The sequence below is a fragment of the Nycticebus coucang genome, chromosome 6, assembly GCF_027406575.1.
Source record: "Nycticebus coucang isolate mNycCou1 chromosome 6, mNycCou1.pri, whole genome shotgun sequence".
In the NCBI taxonomy this organism is placed as follows: Eukaryota; Metazoa; Chordata; class Mammalia; order Primates; family Lorisidae; genus Nycticebus; species Nycticebus coucang.
Genome location: NC_069785.1, coordinates 12,773,240 through 12,791,102, shown reverse-complemented (window position 1 = coordinate 12,791,102; position 17,863 = coordinate 12,773,240). Strand labels below are relative to the sequence as shown.

General features: G+C 33.3%; 1 pseudogene; it reads right to left on the bottom strand.

Annotated features, from left to right (window-relative positions):
• Positions 1-17,413: 17,413 nt before the first annotated feature.
• On the bottom strand, positions 17,414-17,513 carry LOC128589407 (uncharacterized; annotated as a pseudogene).
• Positions 17,514-17,863: the final 350 nt, after the last annotated feature.

Below are 17,863 nucleotides of genomic sequence, written 5' to 3'. Positions count from 1 at the left end.
TCTTTTTGTGATTTCACGTGAAATCAGGGTGAAATCAGGGATCTGTTTGGCCAAGTTTATGGGGATAATGCTATGTAGAAAATGGGAATGTAGAAAAGGATGAAACGTTTTTTTCTGAGGGGAGAGAAAGTGTCAGGGATGAAAAGAGGTCAGTGTGGCCAGTTTGCCAGGGTGCCCTGTAACTGCTGAAATCAATCATGGCAAAGAATCATTGAATGGTGTGTCAAAGCCATCAGCTAACTGTGAGAAGCACAGCACAGCAAGTAAACATTGACAGATAAAGAGTTAGGATTATCTTAACTGAAAATCTTGGCATGAGAAAGGTGTGGGTATCGTATCATAAAATGCCTCACTGAACACAGCACTGGGAGAGAGTGTTCAGGCCCTAAACAACACCCTCCTTACTCACCTGATCTGGTCCCCAGTGACTTAATTCTTTACCCACAGGTAAAGGGAATATTGAAGGCAAGACATTTTGATGACATTCAGGTCATCAAAAGTAATACAATGACAGCTCTGATGTCCATTTCCGAAAAAGAACTCCAAAATTGCTTGGAAGGGTCGTTTAGGTACTGGCATCAGTGCGTAGCTTCCCCTGGGGAGAATTTTGCAAGTGACCATAGTGATATTCAGCGCTTTTTCTAGGATGAGTTTGTCAACCACGTAAGTTCTGTAATGGAGGTTGCTGGGGAGTAACATGTGGATGGGCCAGCCTTCAGCCCCGGCGGTGACTCCGGTGGGCTGAAGATGGCTGTGCCTGGGCCCCAGAGTGATATATGCTGCCACCAGCACTAGCAGGTCCTTGAGGGCTGACACTTGGGCTTCCAGGAGGCTTGTTTAAATGCTGGTAAAACCAGTGCTGGAGCAAGTCCGCAGGCCCCTGGGAAGCTGGTATGATTTGCATAATGGAATTAGCCGTAGTGGTGGCTATAACAGGCTGGGCAGACCAGTCCACTGGCCCCTAGCAGAGTACATGGATGGAGGCCAGCAGTGGTACCGTGTAGGGGTTGGTTGGGTCCCTCCCCAGGGCCGGGAAGGAGTGATCAGGTATCAACACTCACAAACCAAGACTGACAATTTTCAGGCCAATGAACCTTACACCTGAGTACTAGGCAGAGAGGGCCATGCCAGCAGACTTGTCTTCAGGCCTTCCGGTCTCAGGTGATAACTGTGATAGGGTGGCCCTCAGGCTGCCAGCGGAATGTTTAGGTTTAAAGTGTGGTGGCTGTGACATGGGCATGCAACTGGGGAAAGCAGGGACTCTCTCAACTGGAGAAACAGGTGCAAACACATGGGGAGTGTGGCCTCAGAGGCCCTGTCTCCCAGCAGCCTGCACGTGGGGAGTGTGGCCTCGCAGGCCTGGTCTCCCAGCAGCCTGCAACCACAGCACTGGTCTTCATTCTTGGGGTGCATGGGAGTGGTTATCTTTCTTCTCCTTAGCACAGAGGTGGCTGTAGCCACATTGTCCTCAGCCCAGCCTGCGGTTGAGTCATAGAGCCTCGTTGGCTAAACTCTCGGAATCGTGTCAGCTGTGGGCTTGCCACCACTGAGGGCAGGCTTTTGTCTTAAGTTCTCCATTATTCTCTAATCATGTCTGTCAAACACGTCTGCACTCCTACCAACATGGTGTGTGGAAAAGGGACTTCTGTGCATGGAATCCCAGCTATGACATAAAGTACACTCGAAACTGTGCCACATGACACACGAGTCTGTTCCCTCAAACAGAGCAAGTAATTCATTCCAGGTAGAGAAGCTGTGTCTTTGCTGTTCTTTACGGAGCTATCGGTAAAGGAGGAGAACTACCATGAAGCGTTTTCAATGTTTGTTATCTCCCAGCACACTTGAATCTCTAGTTAAACTTCGGCGCCTCACTTAAAATATGTTGAACAACAATGAACAAAAGAGGAAAATACAAAGAATATACATACTGGGCTTTGAGCTTCTTTTAAAAATAATTTAATTAATAATTTTTAAAAGTTGTCCAGGCATTCCTAAGGTTCTCTTGCCACACATTGGTTGAAAAATCACTAAAAGGGACCATGACCTTCCTCTTCCCTGGAGTCAGATTTAGACAGAGAAGAATAAAGGAATGCTAAGGATGCAGAGGGGGCTGGAATAGCAGAAAAAGGGAGGGGTTCTGTGAACAAAAGAGCGCCTTGATTTCTTGTATTTTCTCTTCTATTTTTCCATAGCTATCTTAAGTTTTTTTTTTCTTTAGAATGATATTCAATTCACAAATAGAAGTAATTCATGCTTGGGACGAAGTCTACCTAAGAATGCCAGCAAAAGATTAATTTATCCAAACAAAAAACCATCCTTCCCTAGGTCATTGCAGGACTGGATACTTATTCCAAATATGGAACCAAATGGAGATCCTGATGGAATGTCAGAGGCTGCAATTCAATATTAAAATCTTCTATTTGGAAATGGTGGTGCGTCTTGCTGGTGTTCCAAAACAGTGGAGAGCTAGGGGAGAGAGGAATTTTATAATTCAGGGTCTCTTACCTGATGATATGATGACCACAGACCTTCAGCTCATCTGCTCAATCAATTCAAGAACTGTTAAACGTCGAGTCCTCATCACTAGAATTGATGAGGAAATATGATTTCCTTCCAACCCAGAAAACCTCCACACAGAGGCAGGAAAGAAAGAAAACAGTTTCATTCATGAATAAACATTCCATTGAAATGTTAAGTACATCACAGATAATCTACTAAAGAGATTGCAAAGACAGAGAGAAACCATGCTTTTGTTATGTAGCCAAGCAGATGATGCCTATTAAATGCATGCTCTCAAAATAATCAATAAGGAATCCTCAAGTAAGAGGACTTGACTGCGCCCTACCTTTTTCTAGGTTGTTAACATCAAAAAAGCAAAAAAAAAAAAACCCCAAAGAATGAAACCATGTAAACAGATAATTGCCCTAGATGCTGTTTATTGAGAGACTCCAGCAGTGAAGGTGGGAAAGAGGGACTGTCTGAAGGCTGGTTAGCCTCCATATAGCTGTCACTTTGCCCATGATGTATTTTATTGAATGCCTTTCACCTTTGGCACAACCATTTTTCCAGTGGGCTCAGTTTTGATGTCAAAGTTGAAATTGATTTGAAATTACATGGTGCCCTCAAATGCAGAGTTATGAAGACACTAGTGTCAGGGAAGCAAAGATACAGCAACATTGGGGATGACATAGGATTTACAATACCTGAAAGTAAGAAATAAGTGTTTCCAAAATAATTTAGCCTTTTAAATGTGAGCATCATACCTTATTGCGTGAATATATTTTAAACATAAGTATGTCACATCATTATTTTAATACTTTAACAAAGAAATGAGTGTATATTGAAATGATTAAATATAAAAGCTTAACCTTCAAGTTCTTTGTAAAGTTGATCAAGAAATTGCGTTTACAGTGGGGCAAGAATAATATTAGGTCAAGCCCCAAGGAAAGAGAAGAATGCTTATAGAAGCTGCAGCAATTGGTAATCTGAGGCCATAACCACAGACCCAAAAAGTCACAAAAGCTGTTATTTGGACAAGTTTATATCTCACATAGTAATGCTGTAGTATATATTACTAAAATTGAAATAGCTGTTCAAACATTTTGCAAACAATGGTTTACTTAATAAATTTGAAGAAAGGAAGTTTTTCATAATTTTGCAATTTCAAAAATTTCCAAGTGATGCCCTAAAACATTCGATCTTAGCTTATTTATATTTATTTATTTGAGACAGAGTCTCACTGTGTCACCCTCGGTAAACTGCTGGGGCATCACAGCTCACAGCAACCTGAAACTCTTGGGCTATTGCTCAGGCTGGTCTCAAACCTATGAGTTCAGGAAAATCCACCTGCCTCAGCCTCCCAGAGTGCTGGGATTACAGGTGTGAGCCACTGCACCCAGTAGCAATCTTATTTTTTAATCCTTAGAAAAAAATTAAACACCTGTTTTGCAAGATGCACATGTCATTTGAAATACAATCAATGGAGAAAAACAGCAATCTCAACGTTTTGATTCAGATAGTCTACAGGTCCTCCAAATATTTTCAGAAGCTCCGTAGGATCAAAGTATTTTTGTATATCACCAAGATGTAATTTGTCTTTTTTACCTCCATTCCCTAAAAATATATATAATACAAAAAAGCTTACCAATGTATTTTCCAGTTCTACATTTTATTAACCCATAAAGACACTACCACTTGTCCCTCAAAGAGGATTATTCTTATGGTTTGGAATTTCTTGGGCCCCATTACCCCTTCTTCCTTTCCTGTCTCTTCCTTTTAGAATGAGTATATCTCTTCTACCCAACCCTATCCCCATTGTATTTTGGAAGCACCTAACTTGTTTCATTTTTATAGGTTCACAGCCAGTGGAAAGCTTACCCTCAGGGGAAATCACACCTTGAGCCTTGCCTATGTAAGGGTTTTGACTTTAGACATTTGATGCTGGAATGAGTTAAGATGTTTTAAGCTATGGGGATGAGTAAATGTATTTTAATGTATGAAAAATACAAGAATTTTGTGTGACTAAAAGAGAAATGTTATGGACTGAATCTGTGTCCTCCTAAAATTTATATATTGAAACCTTACCCAATACAATGTTATTTGAAGGCATGGCCTTGGGGAGGTAGCTGGTGTTAGAAGAGGTCATCAGGGAAGATCCTTCCTGGATGAGATTAATGTCCTCTAAGGAGTTCCCAGAAAGCTTATTTCTTGCTACTCCCCATGATGTGAGGAAGAAGCAAGAAGCCCACATTCTGCCACCGCGAATAGGATCCTCACCAGAACTCAACCCTCCTGACAGCCTGATCTTGAACATCCAGGTTCCAGAATGAAGAGAAAAAAAATCTGATGTTTATGAGCCACCCAGCCTATGTTAACTTGTTACAGCAGCTTGAACTCAGATGGCCCCTTACCTCTATTAGCCAATCAGTAAGCCTTCCACCTCTCAGTTCAGGATCTAATCACAACCTCAGGGCATCAAGTCAGTGTAACTCCAGAGACTTTCCCCGGAGATACTCAGCAGAGTATCTTTTCCTTTGTGATTGCTATCTGGAGAAATAATGCAACCGAAGAGCTACCAGAACACACTATTAAACAAGACTATGTCTAGAAATCAAACAATGATGAGAAGAGAGAAAGGAATTTCCTATAAGACCTGTGAGGTCCTAGATTTGGTCACACATGAAGCCAGTCACATCAGTCTACTTTTACAATTTTGTTTGTAATAACTTTCCTTCTCTACATCCCTGCTTCCTTTCTTTCATTTCCTTTTTCCTAAACTTGCCCTATTTGAATTTCTTAATTTAATTTTTTTTTTTTTTTTTTTTTATGATAGGGTCTTGCTCTATCACCCAGGCTGGAGTAGAACAATCCAATCATAGCTCTTTATAATCTTGAACACTTGGGCTCAAGTGATCCTCTTATTTCAGCCTCCCAAAATGTTGGAATTACAAGCATAAGCCACCATGCCTGTCCTATTTGCATTTCTAACATGAGCATCAAAAAATGTTCGCTAATATAGTGGTGGAGATATATCTATAGCTATTTATCTAAATAGATAGGTTAGCATTGTTGAAGAATATATTATTGACATAATTTAAAAAAAAATACTTTATGTTAAAAACTTCTTACCATACAGTTTAGCCAGTTTATTCTCTGATAGAGAATATTTATGAGCATGTATGTGAGGTTATTTTTAGAAGAATTAGCATTTTAATCAGTAGGACTAAGTATTAAGACCAATGTGAACAGGCTTAATCTAATCTGTTGAGGGTCTGAATAGAAAGAGAAAAGAAAAAGACAGATAAAAAGTGACTTATCTCACTCTCTTCTTGAGTTGAAAAATCACTTTTCTCCTGCATGTGAAAGTCAGATGTCCTGATTCTTGGGCCTTTGGACTCCAGAACATAAAACGGTAACTTCTCCTCTTCCCTCATCCCACCCTGAATATTTATACCCCTGACCACTGGCATTCCTGGTTCTCCAGCTTGCAGACATCCAGACTCTTTGGTCTACACATACACATTCTCACATACACACACATACAAACACACACACACACATACACACACACACTGGAGGTGCCAAAAAATGTATATATATTTTAAGAAAAAAATGTATTAAACTCTTAATATTCAATACATACTGATAACAAAAGACAAATAAAGAATGCAAGTTATGTTTGACATATGCAATTACAAGAGGTGCTCAAAGTATATATATACATATATATATTACATAGATAACACCTCTTATAATGTATATACATATTTTTTCACCCTCTGGATATAAATATTTTAACTGATTGATTTTCTCTAGAGAACCCTAAGAGAAATTCTAAAAACAAAAGCATATGGCCATGCAAACATTTCTAAACAAATGAATAGCTTAAAATTTTGCAATATCCATTAACAGAAGAATGGATAAACCAACATTTTCTTCCATCTCTTCAAGTATTTATAATGATGAAAATGTTTGATTATATTTTGCTATGGGGCTGTATCCATGACTTAATATGTGTAACTCCTAAGCACTTTGCAACATGTAATTTCCATTTACTGTACCAACGCAAGTATCACCTAATGATCTCAACATTGCCCCATTAAAAGTTAATCTATCAGTGTGTATCACCGTATTTCCCTTTCAAGTTTCAAAACAATATCAACCTCATTAAGTTCAACCTGCAGTAATTGTGTTCTTAAGATTTTAGGTCCTGAGGACAATGAAGGCTGAAATCTTTACCTAAACTCCATTAGTAGTCTATTGCCTCTGCATGCTGACTATATGTTATTTTGACCTAACTTAAAATCCTTTAGTATTTGTTTTATATATTTGTCAGCAATAAAATTCCAATTTTTTCCATCATTGTACAATCAGAAACTTTTATTTTGATGATAGTATAAATTTGTTTTTATTCTTCTTGTATGTTGTATGATCTTAACCATTTATTTTCCCATGTATAGGTAAGGATCTACCGTTCTCCCTAATAAGCAAATTCTGTGGAAAGACTTCTGTCTCCCTGTGTACTTTTCTCTGGCTTCTCCTTCCTGATGGTATGGTTTATCCAGTTGAAGGGATTTTTACACTTATTACTCTGAAGCAATTATTTCAGAACTATTTCTTTATGTTTTTCTTTTTCACTTGTTGCTTAACAACAACATATTTTACATACTAGAGAAGATAATACCTTTGCCATGGATGGAGAATATTTTAAATGTAGATTACTGGTAACTACATGTTTTCAAGTGTTGGGCTCTTCCTTTCCAAATCCAGTTGCCGTAGACAAGTGAACGATCACTAGGTAGCTATTTTGAATGTAAAAATATAAACGATTGTTGAGTATTTCTACAACATGGTAAAGGATGGGAGCTACTCAGTTGTTACAGGTATTGAGATTTCTAATTAGAGTTCATAATAATTTTTTCAAGTGAGTGCAGATTCTAAAGTAAAATTTCTTTAAAAGATAGTAATTTTATTTTTTGGAAATGTCTGAGTAGCAAAAATTAGCATTTGGGGGGATTTTGGCATGTAGTGATCATTCAAAAGCAAGGATTCATCTAAACTGCTCAGGCTGATTATCAGAACAGGACTCCAGTGTGCTCTTTTATATTTTTCATGAGGGAAATAACAGACTTTTCATAATTCAGATCAGACACAGGTGTTCATTACCTTTTCTGAGAACACAGTTACAAAGGCACTTATCTCTAAGAATGGAAAAATGAAGCAGATTCAAAGAATTACACAGACAGATTGGTTAAAATGCAAGAATATTTTGTCACATTTTACAATGTGCCTAGTTCAATTGTGTCATATAATTCTTCAGGACAAGTATTGCTAAGAGAGAGCAGAAAAGAATATACTTTATCCTTAGAATACTCTCAGTCAAAAAAAAAAAACATTCTTTCCATAAAGAACGTAATTTTAAGACCTCGATTTCATCCTGTGGATGTAAAAGAAGCAAACTCTAAAGCTATCTTCATACCATTTAAAAAAGCCAAATTTCAGTTCTGTTCTGAATTTAACAGTGTCTTAAAGTAATTATCTGGAGATATATAGTTGAGAAATCCTTACAGAGTGGTTATAATTACTCTACCAAAAAGAAATATCATTCTCTCTGAAGTTGAGGAAGCTCTATTTTAATTATATAATGAGACAACCTTGTTGGGAGCTAAGTTGATCATTAGATCTGGAACTCTGACCTCAAAGCTGAAATTGATGCTATTCTTTATCTCTCTTCTTCCATAGCATTCTCCAATTTTCTTCCATAGAGTCACTGTGGTAAGATCAGTTGCCTTGAAACGCGTTTGATCATTACTTCTCTGGAAAAGGAAATCAGAAACATTAGACACAACCACAGTTCTTTGGGTTATCTTCTTCAGGAATTAATGTTAATCGCCAAACAAAATTTTGGACATATTACAAACATATATTTCTTGACTAATGATACTTATAATTTTTTCAAAACCTTATGATTGCTCTGAGATAAATAGGAGTTGTTCGTGCAAAATACTGACTCAGAAGGAGGTATGGACACACATATAACTGCTTAATATTAAATTTCCTGCAGAACAACGTTCAGTCCTTTTAAACTAAACCTGGACTTGTGAAAGAACATTTTTAAAGGAATATCAGTCAAATCAAAACAAAAACAATGCTGGCAACTTGACTTTGAGGTTGATCTGGGATGATGCTCTCCAGGTTCAATTTCTCAATGATTTTCTTATCTGTAAAGAATGGATGACAGTACTCGGAGTAATAACACTACATATATATGTCTGTCAGAGTACTGTCAGAGTACTAGGAGTAATAACACTACATATATATGTCTGTCAGAGTACTGTCAGAGTACTCGGAGTAATAACACTACATATATATGTCTGTCAGAGTACTGTCAGAGTACTCGGAGTAATAACACTACATATATATGTCTGTCAGAGTACTGTCAGAGTACTCGGAGTAATAACACTACATATATATGTCTGTCAGAGTACTCAGAGTAATAACACTATATATGTGTGTGTGTGTGTAAATTTATATATGTAATTTTTTTACATATATAAAAAAGTATTTTTTTACTTTTTCTATTTCTATTCTAATACTATTTCTATTTCTATTTTTTTACACATATAAAAAAGTATATTTTTTTACTTTTTCTATTTCCAGAAACTAATATATATTCTTAAATGTGGTAGACAATATCTAAATTTGAATAAGGGATAAAGAATAAATTAGTGAATGTAATAGTGCAAATTAATATCTGTAATGTTAAAAAAAAATCTTTGCTAGAATGTCCTGGTTTTTAGAATACAACTATAGGGTACAAAGGCCAGTGTCCATGACGTGGCATGAAAATGAATGGTGCCCTCTTAAATACTAAAGTTTCTCATGCGCCTTCAATCTCCAGGTTAACTGTCCTTCCCCTCCCACTCAATTTCCCAATTATTTGAAGATCCTGTGCTCGTTTCTGGCTATCTACCTATCCACACAACTTAAATTTTCAAGAAGTCACATGCAATTTGAAAGTCGCCATTCCATTCCCTGTAACTAGAAGATTATGTAGGATGTAGTGGTTACTGAATAAATACACTTTTAAATAAATGAATTAAAAATCAATCAATGATAAATATATAAATAAATAGTGGCTATGCCTTTAATGAGATCCTAACCTTACTTTGCTTCATGTGGAGAAAAGTGTATTTTTATCTAAATAAACGGAAAGCTGTGCATTACTACAGAATGGACTAGTAGTCAAGAACGCAGAACTGAAATACTACGTATTCTTTTGGTTTTTAAGTGATCTCCTAAATTGTCACTTTTTTTCTTTTAAGAAAACTAAATGAAGGTGGTGACAGATTTTACAGGAAAAGCCATTTGCAATAGATAATGTATCATTGTATTTCCAAAAACATTTTGGAATATACTATTCTAATGGATAAACGTTTAGGCTTCCTGAGAGATCATATACATGTGTGTGCACTTTGTACAAACAACATACACACACAAGGGATAGTGTTTATGAACACAGGTGAGTAAACGACTTTCTAGTTAAGGATCAACTTACAACTTACTAGTATGTGATTATTTAAATTTTGATTACATAGAGCCTCTACTTTTTTTTTTTTTTGTCTTGTTTTTGGTTTATTTCATTTAAAGATAACGTGGTAGTAACTAGATCAAATGGCTAGGAGGCATGAAAGACTTAGCCTAGTACCTCCCATAGCATGCGTATCCATACTTAACAATTAGTATCATTATTATTATAAGGATTAACAATGCACTTTTACTATACTTAATTCATATTAGTAATAATTGATACTAAAATAATTTTATGAGTTTGAGATCTGTGTATTTGCTTAAGTTCATTCATTAAAAATTAATCTATACTTACATATTATTTTAAGATAATGCTGACGATATAGTGATATGTCTAAGATTAATGGCGATTCTAGCTTATATACTATGTACTCCAGGTTGCGCATTTGATGAAATTCATTACTTTTAATGAAATATGAAGGTCTTGACATTTTTCTGCTACTAATCAGAGGCTATTAGATATGAGCTGCTGATCAGGGATCCACACGACCATCTTCAAGACTAATGATTAATTAGAAGAACCCACTGAGAAAAAGTAACATACTGACAGTTATTAGAGTGAAAGAATACAGATTAAAGTCAGTACATGGAGAAATTACAAAGTCCAGGAAAAACTGGGAAAAAGCTGCCAAATGTTCTCTTCTAGTAGAATCCTATGGATACATTTATTTTTCACAGTTATGTGAAAAATATGTAAGAATTTGTGCCAACCAATGAAGCTCTCCAAAACTTTGTTATTCTGGGCTTTTATTGGATTCAAATATGTTGTTACACAGCACCTGGAAAATTGACATCAGCTACTCAAATCCTGTCTCCTCGAGGAAAATACATATTCAACACCTGTTACATGTTAGCATAAACCATCTGATTACACTGATACCTCATGGCTCAAGACTTTAGTCATATAAATATAAAATATTTCCCTTAATCTTAATGTTACAATAAATTTACCTATGTGGTATATATAAATAGTACATAAAATTATCTACAATAATTTATCTTATCTTTATCTAGAATTCTGAAGACCTGTATTGTTATTAAGGCTAAAGGTCTTAACTTTTTGTATGTATGTAATCATTACATTTATTACTAAATTATATATATTCTCATAAATATAAAAAATAATAAAATAAAATACTAACTACCATCTAGAAGTTACAAATTTATCTCTTACAATATTCCTCTGTTTTTAGATTTGAAGGAGGCTGGCACTTAAGGACACTTTTGATCACAAAAATTTGTTTTATGTATATTCACAAACTTTACTGTGATTAAAAAAAAAATTTAATAGCTAGAAAGTATCCACAGAAACAGATACATATCAGACTACTCTGTTTCCACAGTATATTTTCTTCTTTTTTTGTAAAAATGTTTATTTTTATTTAAATAGTAAAGGTTACACTAATAAATTGCTGGAAAAGAAAAAGCTTTAGGTAAAATCTAGAATGGAGATAAAAGAGGAAGTTCAGATAAAATGTGTTATCATTATTTTATGTTTTATTAAAGAATGCCTGATTTTTATATAATCTTTTATAGCTATTTATGGTGGAAATATTTTATGAGTATAATTTGTTACTGTGTTTCTGTGAGTAAAGAAATCAGGAGGTTAAATTAAATATGGTGTGTAGAATTCATTTAAACTAAAATAATAATTCTTTTTTAATTAGGCAATAGAAAAAACAATAGATGAGTTGGTTAATCATATTAAAATATAACCTAACTGTGCCAAATATTTTAGAATTGATATTCCTGGTGGTACACTGATTTTAATTATGTTTACTTTCTCAAGCTCTCTAAATCACTCTTGATTGGATTTAATAAGGAGTTTAGGTATATCTTAATACCACCTTTAAATTAATCAAAACCCAAGTAATTTAATATTTAAGATGTTAATTCAGAAACTAAGGCTGCATTTTTATAAGACGTTCCTTGCCATAGTATGGTCACCTGCCCAGTTGGTCCTTGGGTTTGCTATGGTACTTTGGGGGGCAGTGTGCCATGGACATTACAAAAATCGAAATTTATTTGAAATCAGAACTTATATTTGTACGTGTGTTTACAAAATTCAACTAATACAGGTATGTGTTTACACAGAAATGAATTTATACTACTATTACTTCCAAAGGAATTGCCAGTAGTAGTATTAACCAGTTATTTGAAAGCATGGCTTTGAAATAAGATGGGAATGACAAATTTATTCCATTACATTCTATTAAGTGAAAAAAAAGAAGCAAAAATAAACCATCACAAATACTTAGTGAAACTGAACAAGCTAACTTTAATGTTCAATAATATGGAAAATGAGTTATCTATGCACTCTTATTAATAATGCATAATAGATTAGACATATAAATTACAAAACTAAATTGCAATGCGTATTAAGAAGTGTTAACATCCTACAGTCCTGTGGTATTTTAATGAGAATGGTCTGAGCTTGGATGAGAATGTCAAACTGAAATGCTAAAGTATTATAAAATATCGGAAACTTATGTAATTAAATGCTTTTTTTAAAGTACTGATAATTTATTTTTTCATTCAGTACATCAAATCTCTTGAGGAATTCTTGGAAGTTGGAAAACTAATGACTCAAATTTATGAAAAAAGGAACACTTAGTCAAGAAAAGTGGGGGAGGCAAGCAATGAGGTTCTTTTCACCATCTGACCAGTTGAGTAATTACCAAATTCATAATCTCATCCAGAGATCATACTTCTAGGGCCACTACAACTAAAAGTTATCACCCACATTGGATTCATTAAACAGACCTGGAGTCTTGCATGGAGGCGAGATTACTTGGGGAAGTGATTTGAATCAGCAAAAGTTGGAGGCAGTGAAGAGTGAAACAGGAGAGGAAAACATACTCCAACTGTGAGTTATTGAGCTAAACACTACATCCTGCAACCAGAGTCTAATTCTGCTGGGGCTTTTAAAACTGGCCATGCAGGACACACTTAAGAATGATCTGATCAGTATATATTTATCAATCAGAGTTCCATCCTCACTCATTCTAATTCTCCTGCATGGCCATAGCTGCACATGAATTAGTATTGCTTGAGCAGGTTCTCAAGTTCATCCTGGTGAGAGCAGTGATGTTGGCCCAAGGCACCATGTGAACATTGGAACAAGGAAGACATCAAAAATGTCTCACATACTATGTTGTTGGAATAATTCCACCTTCATAGATTTACACTAGTCACTCCTTCACGTGTATTCATGATAATTGGTGTAGAAGGCATTTTTTCTTATAACTTTGTTATGTCATAAATAACTTTTAATTGGCTCAATGAGAGAATGATCTGAAAGAGTCTTAATAGTGGAAGACTGTGGATTAGATAAAATTAATGAACTACATTTATATGCAGAGTATGACACCAAGTACACAAAATGTAAAAACACCACAAAATTAGTTTTTATATATAATGGCACATATTATAAATATTTTTGTGGTTAAATCACAAAAACCCAGTAAGGGAAGCGAGAGAACCACTTTAGGGAAGTGTTTAGTGCTGGGGAAGAATAGTGAGGAAGGAGTTGAGAGGGCTGCACAGAGAGGGGAAATGGCTCTGAAAATTTTTATTTTTCAAAATGCTTAATTTTTAAGTTAAAAATGCACAATAGAAAGAAGCACTATGTGCCTGAGATTTCCCGTTGTTCTAAATATTTCAAAGATTGGACTATTTTTAAAATTAATATTTGTTTAAAAAATTAAGTAGAGAGCAAAAAATTGAGACGATATTTTGAAAACAGTATTTGGACAGTATGTTGAAAACAACCCATAGCATAAATGATAATATATAAATTAATTATGTATAACTACATATATTAAGAAATACATAAATAATATAATATGAAATGGTCAAAATACGTTTATAGGAGACTCACAAATTGACAAAAGACAAAAACCTATACCTTCATGATAAATATATAAAATAGACCCAACTTAGTAGTAATCAGTTAAATTAAAATACTACGTTAAATATAAAATATGTTATTTCACATACATACAAAATTTTAGAAACAGCTATCAGTTATTAAATTGGTAGCTTAGGCCTTTTTCTTTATTATAACAGATTATCACAGAGTGGGTAATTTATAAATATAAAATATATATTATTTTATTTAATAGTAGGTATGAATATATGTATGATGTATAAAATGTCAGAGCAGTGTATATATACAGGATGTATCAATATGTATACACACATATATTGTATATACCATTATATTTTATTTCTATATATTTTATACAAATAAATAAATTTTATATTTTATGGTTCTTTATATTAAATTATATATATTTTATATATTACATATATTATATACGTTATATATATAATGATAAGAACTCAATTATTTAAGGGCTAGTAATGTGCAGTAATATCTTACACACTGTGATGTCTGAAGGAGTTAGTAGAATCCTATATCCTTTCGCCCTCTACTTTCCAGTAAGCACCTGTACTGAATCTGTTTACTGAATCACTGCGGTAAACATTTTCTAAACATGCTCAAATCATTTGACAAAGTTAAGAAAGAGACAAGGGAGAGCTTCACAACACACACCAAAGGAATTTAGAACATAATTAACTTCTCAAAAATGTGAAAAAGGTATTTTTTACTCAGTGTTTTATAGTAAGAATCTCAAGATGCAAAGTCATATGTAAACTTTTTAAAAATGAGAAATTTGCTATTAAAAAAGAAGTGAGTTAATAAAATATTATCCTCCGTCTTATATTCACAAGTAAAAGGTTTTGATCTTGAAAAATCAGATGTTCCTGGCTATATCATATTTATTTACTGTAATTTACTAATGATTTAAAAATTTTCTATAAATAAAATACATTTTAAAATACAAAAAAATAAAAAAGGTTTTGAGATTGTGGGCTATGTAGCAAAAAAAAAAAAAATGGGATGCTCTTTCTTCCCCATTTCCTTTGTACAACGTAAACATTGGCTTTTGTTGAAGAATTTGTCACAGCTGCCTTTTAATATATAATAGTAAGTACTTACATTGCATTTATGGAATTGAGGATAAAACTTAAAAAGTTCAAAATTTTTACATCATTTTCACTATTTTAGGCCACTAACAAATTGCAAAAAGAATAAATGAAAAGCAAATGTGATAAAAAGTAATAAAAATGCAGTCCATTTTCAAAGTATATTTTAATAAAATATCTTTATTTGATTACAAATAGTGCGACTCTGATGTTGTCTGATTGGTAATAACTGCTTTAGACTTTGAGGCAAAACCTTTACAATTCTAAAGACCTGGGTTCAAATTTGCAGTCTATAAATTCTGAGTAGTGTGACCCAAGACAATTATTTTTTTAACTTCTGAATGTCTCAGTCTAAGACCTGAAAATGAGGAATTGGTATATTCCTCGTCTATAAAATTGTTTTGATTATCAAATTCAATGAAGTAATCCACTTTAAGTATTAAACTGGTACTTTTTCCAGATAATTCTGGCTTTAGCTCTCTGCAGGCTTAAACTCTGTTGTTTTATCCTCTGCCCTGAGGAAACAGTGTCCCATAGTTTATGCCTGATACTCATTCGCCATATATATTTCCTCTATCTTGCCAAAACCTGCAAAAATATTTCCTATATTATAATCTCTGCAGTTAAACCCCTTAAATGATGCTGTATCATTCTGGATACTTAACAGACAATGCTTTAGGTTTTTACATGTTAGACTTAAGATAACTATGTCTTTTATAAAATACAACCTAATAATCCAATTTAGTTGAATATGTTTTAATAAAATCAACGATTTATTAAAATAACTGCATTTATTAAAATAACTGCATTTATTCAGTTATTTTATATATACATATATTGCAACTTCACTGATTTATAGGCCCAATATTCTTTTTTATTAATAATATATTTCCCTTTAAGATATTTGACTTTTTACATATAATCACCAAAAGTGAGCACTTCATATGTTTATGATCAGAAATTTAATATTTTTATTACAAAATATGTATGAAGAATTTAACCAAAAATGCACCTTACGAATTTGTGTCTATAACAAGTAGTCATTTTGTGGAAAAAAAAATTGATTCTTTAAGCATTTAGCCACATAAAATATAATAACAAGGAATTGCCACATATATTTATAAAGCTAATAAGAGATATACAAGATGTTATTATGTATATAAAAGTAGAAAGTTCGCATTTTCCAACTAATACTAGTTTTTGAAAACTTTATAAATATCTGAGAGTTTTTTGAATTGTTTGGCATTTTATGATCATTTTTTATGTATTAGAATACTTATAACATTTGCTTTCCCAGTGTGATGTCAAAAGATCTATAATTACTGCCAGCTCATTTCATGAAGGACTAATTACAGTAATAAATAATTAACAACAATCCAGAACTAATGAGTTGTGACTACAACATAAATGATAATTTTTAGTTTGTCAAATAAGTGAATGGATTATGAAGACAGAGGCAATTATAATGAATAAGTCAATTTATACTGTCATTTAACTACGGGCAAATATCATATTTTTGTCATTTTTGACATTAAAAAATGCATAATAGTTTTTGCATATAACTTTGAATCATCTCATTTGTCCCATTATACTGTTACGTTTCAAACACTTAAGGCTTGGTCAGCATCCATTATAAATTCATATTTTCTTTTATTTATAACTCTGTAACTAAAATTCTTTTTAGAATGAAACTTGAATTGCAAAATGATTTTTTTGGAGGACATTTAAGATAAATTTTTTAAAGCTTCCTTTTACAGTAGCGGCAGTGATAAATGATTATTGGTTGTTCTAATTTCCTTCACACTTTTCCATCTTTTAGTGAATATTTCTTCTAAATGGGAAAACAGTAGATATTACTAAAAGGTACATTTCATTTTTCGTTAAAGACAAGTACTATATTAGTTTCACAAATGTACCTTTAAAATAAAAGAATCTTAATACACTACTTTGTCTTTTCAAGGCAATCTGCAAGATTTATGAAAAAATGATAAGTCAAAACTCCTGTATGAAATGATTTAATACCTTTGACCATGCAAAAAATCTGGCTTAACGTTTTCCCAGTTGATAATTAACTATAGATAACATAAAACTCAATTGAAATACTCTTTATCAGATATTTATATTTCAATCTCTTCCATTGTAGACAACCCTCCCAAATTAACAATAATAAATTAAGAAGTACTAATATGGAAAAATATTTCATTTCTTGATTGTCAATTTTGAAGTAACACTTCTACCAGAATGTACTTTAAACAAAAATAAAATTACCAAAATTATTGGCAGAAAGTGATAAAATGTTAGTTCTTTTTTTCTTATTGCTTTAATTGTTTATAAAAATATGGAATGCTTCACGCATTTGCCTGTCATCCTTGCAAAGGGGCCATGCTAATCTCTGTATCATTCCAATTTTAGTAAATGTGTTTTATATACAGAGGGTGTAGTAAAGTTTACAATCAACAAATCATAAAAATTACATTAATCATAATTTAAAATGTTTGTATTACTTCAATCATCAGTATATTTTACTAGGTATGGAGAATCTGAAATTATTTTATAAAGGATGACAGGGCTTTATAATGCTAGTAATGTCATGCAAATTGTTACCCCACAACAATTTTTCTTTTACTTTTTAGTAATTCAGCAATTATAATTGTAGAGTTATTGGCTATGTCTATATTAGGGTTTGTATACGTAGGGAAATAGTAAGATTTCTAAATACCGGTAATTTTAATATTGTAAAAATATGCAAATTGCATGATGTCCTGTTATAAATTATCTAAAA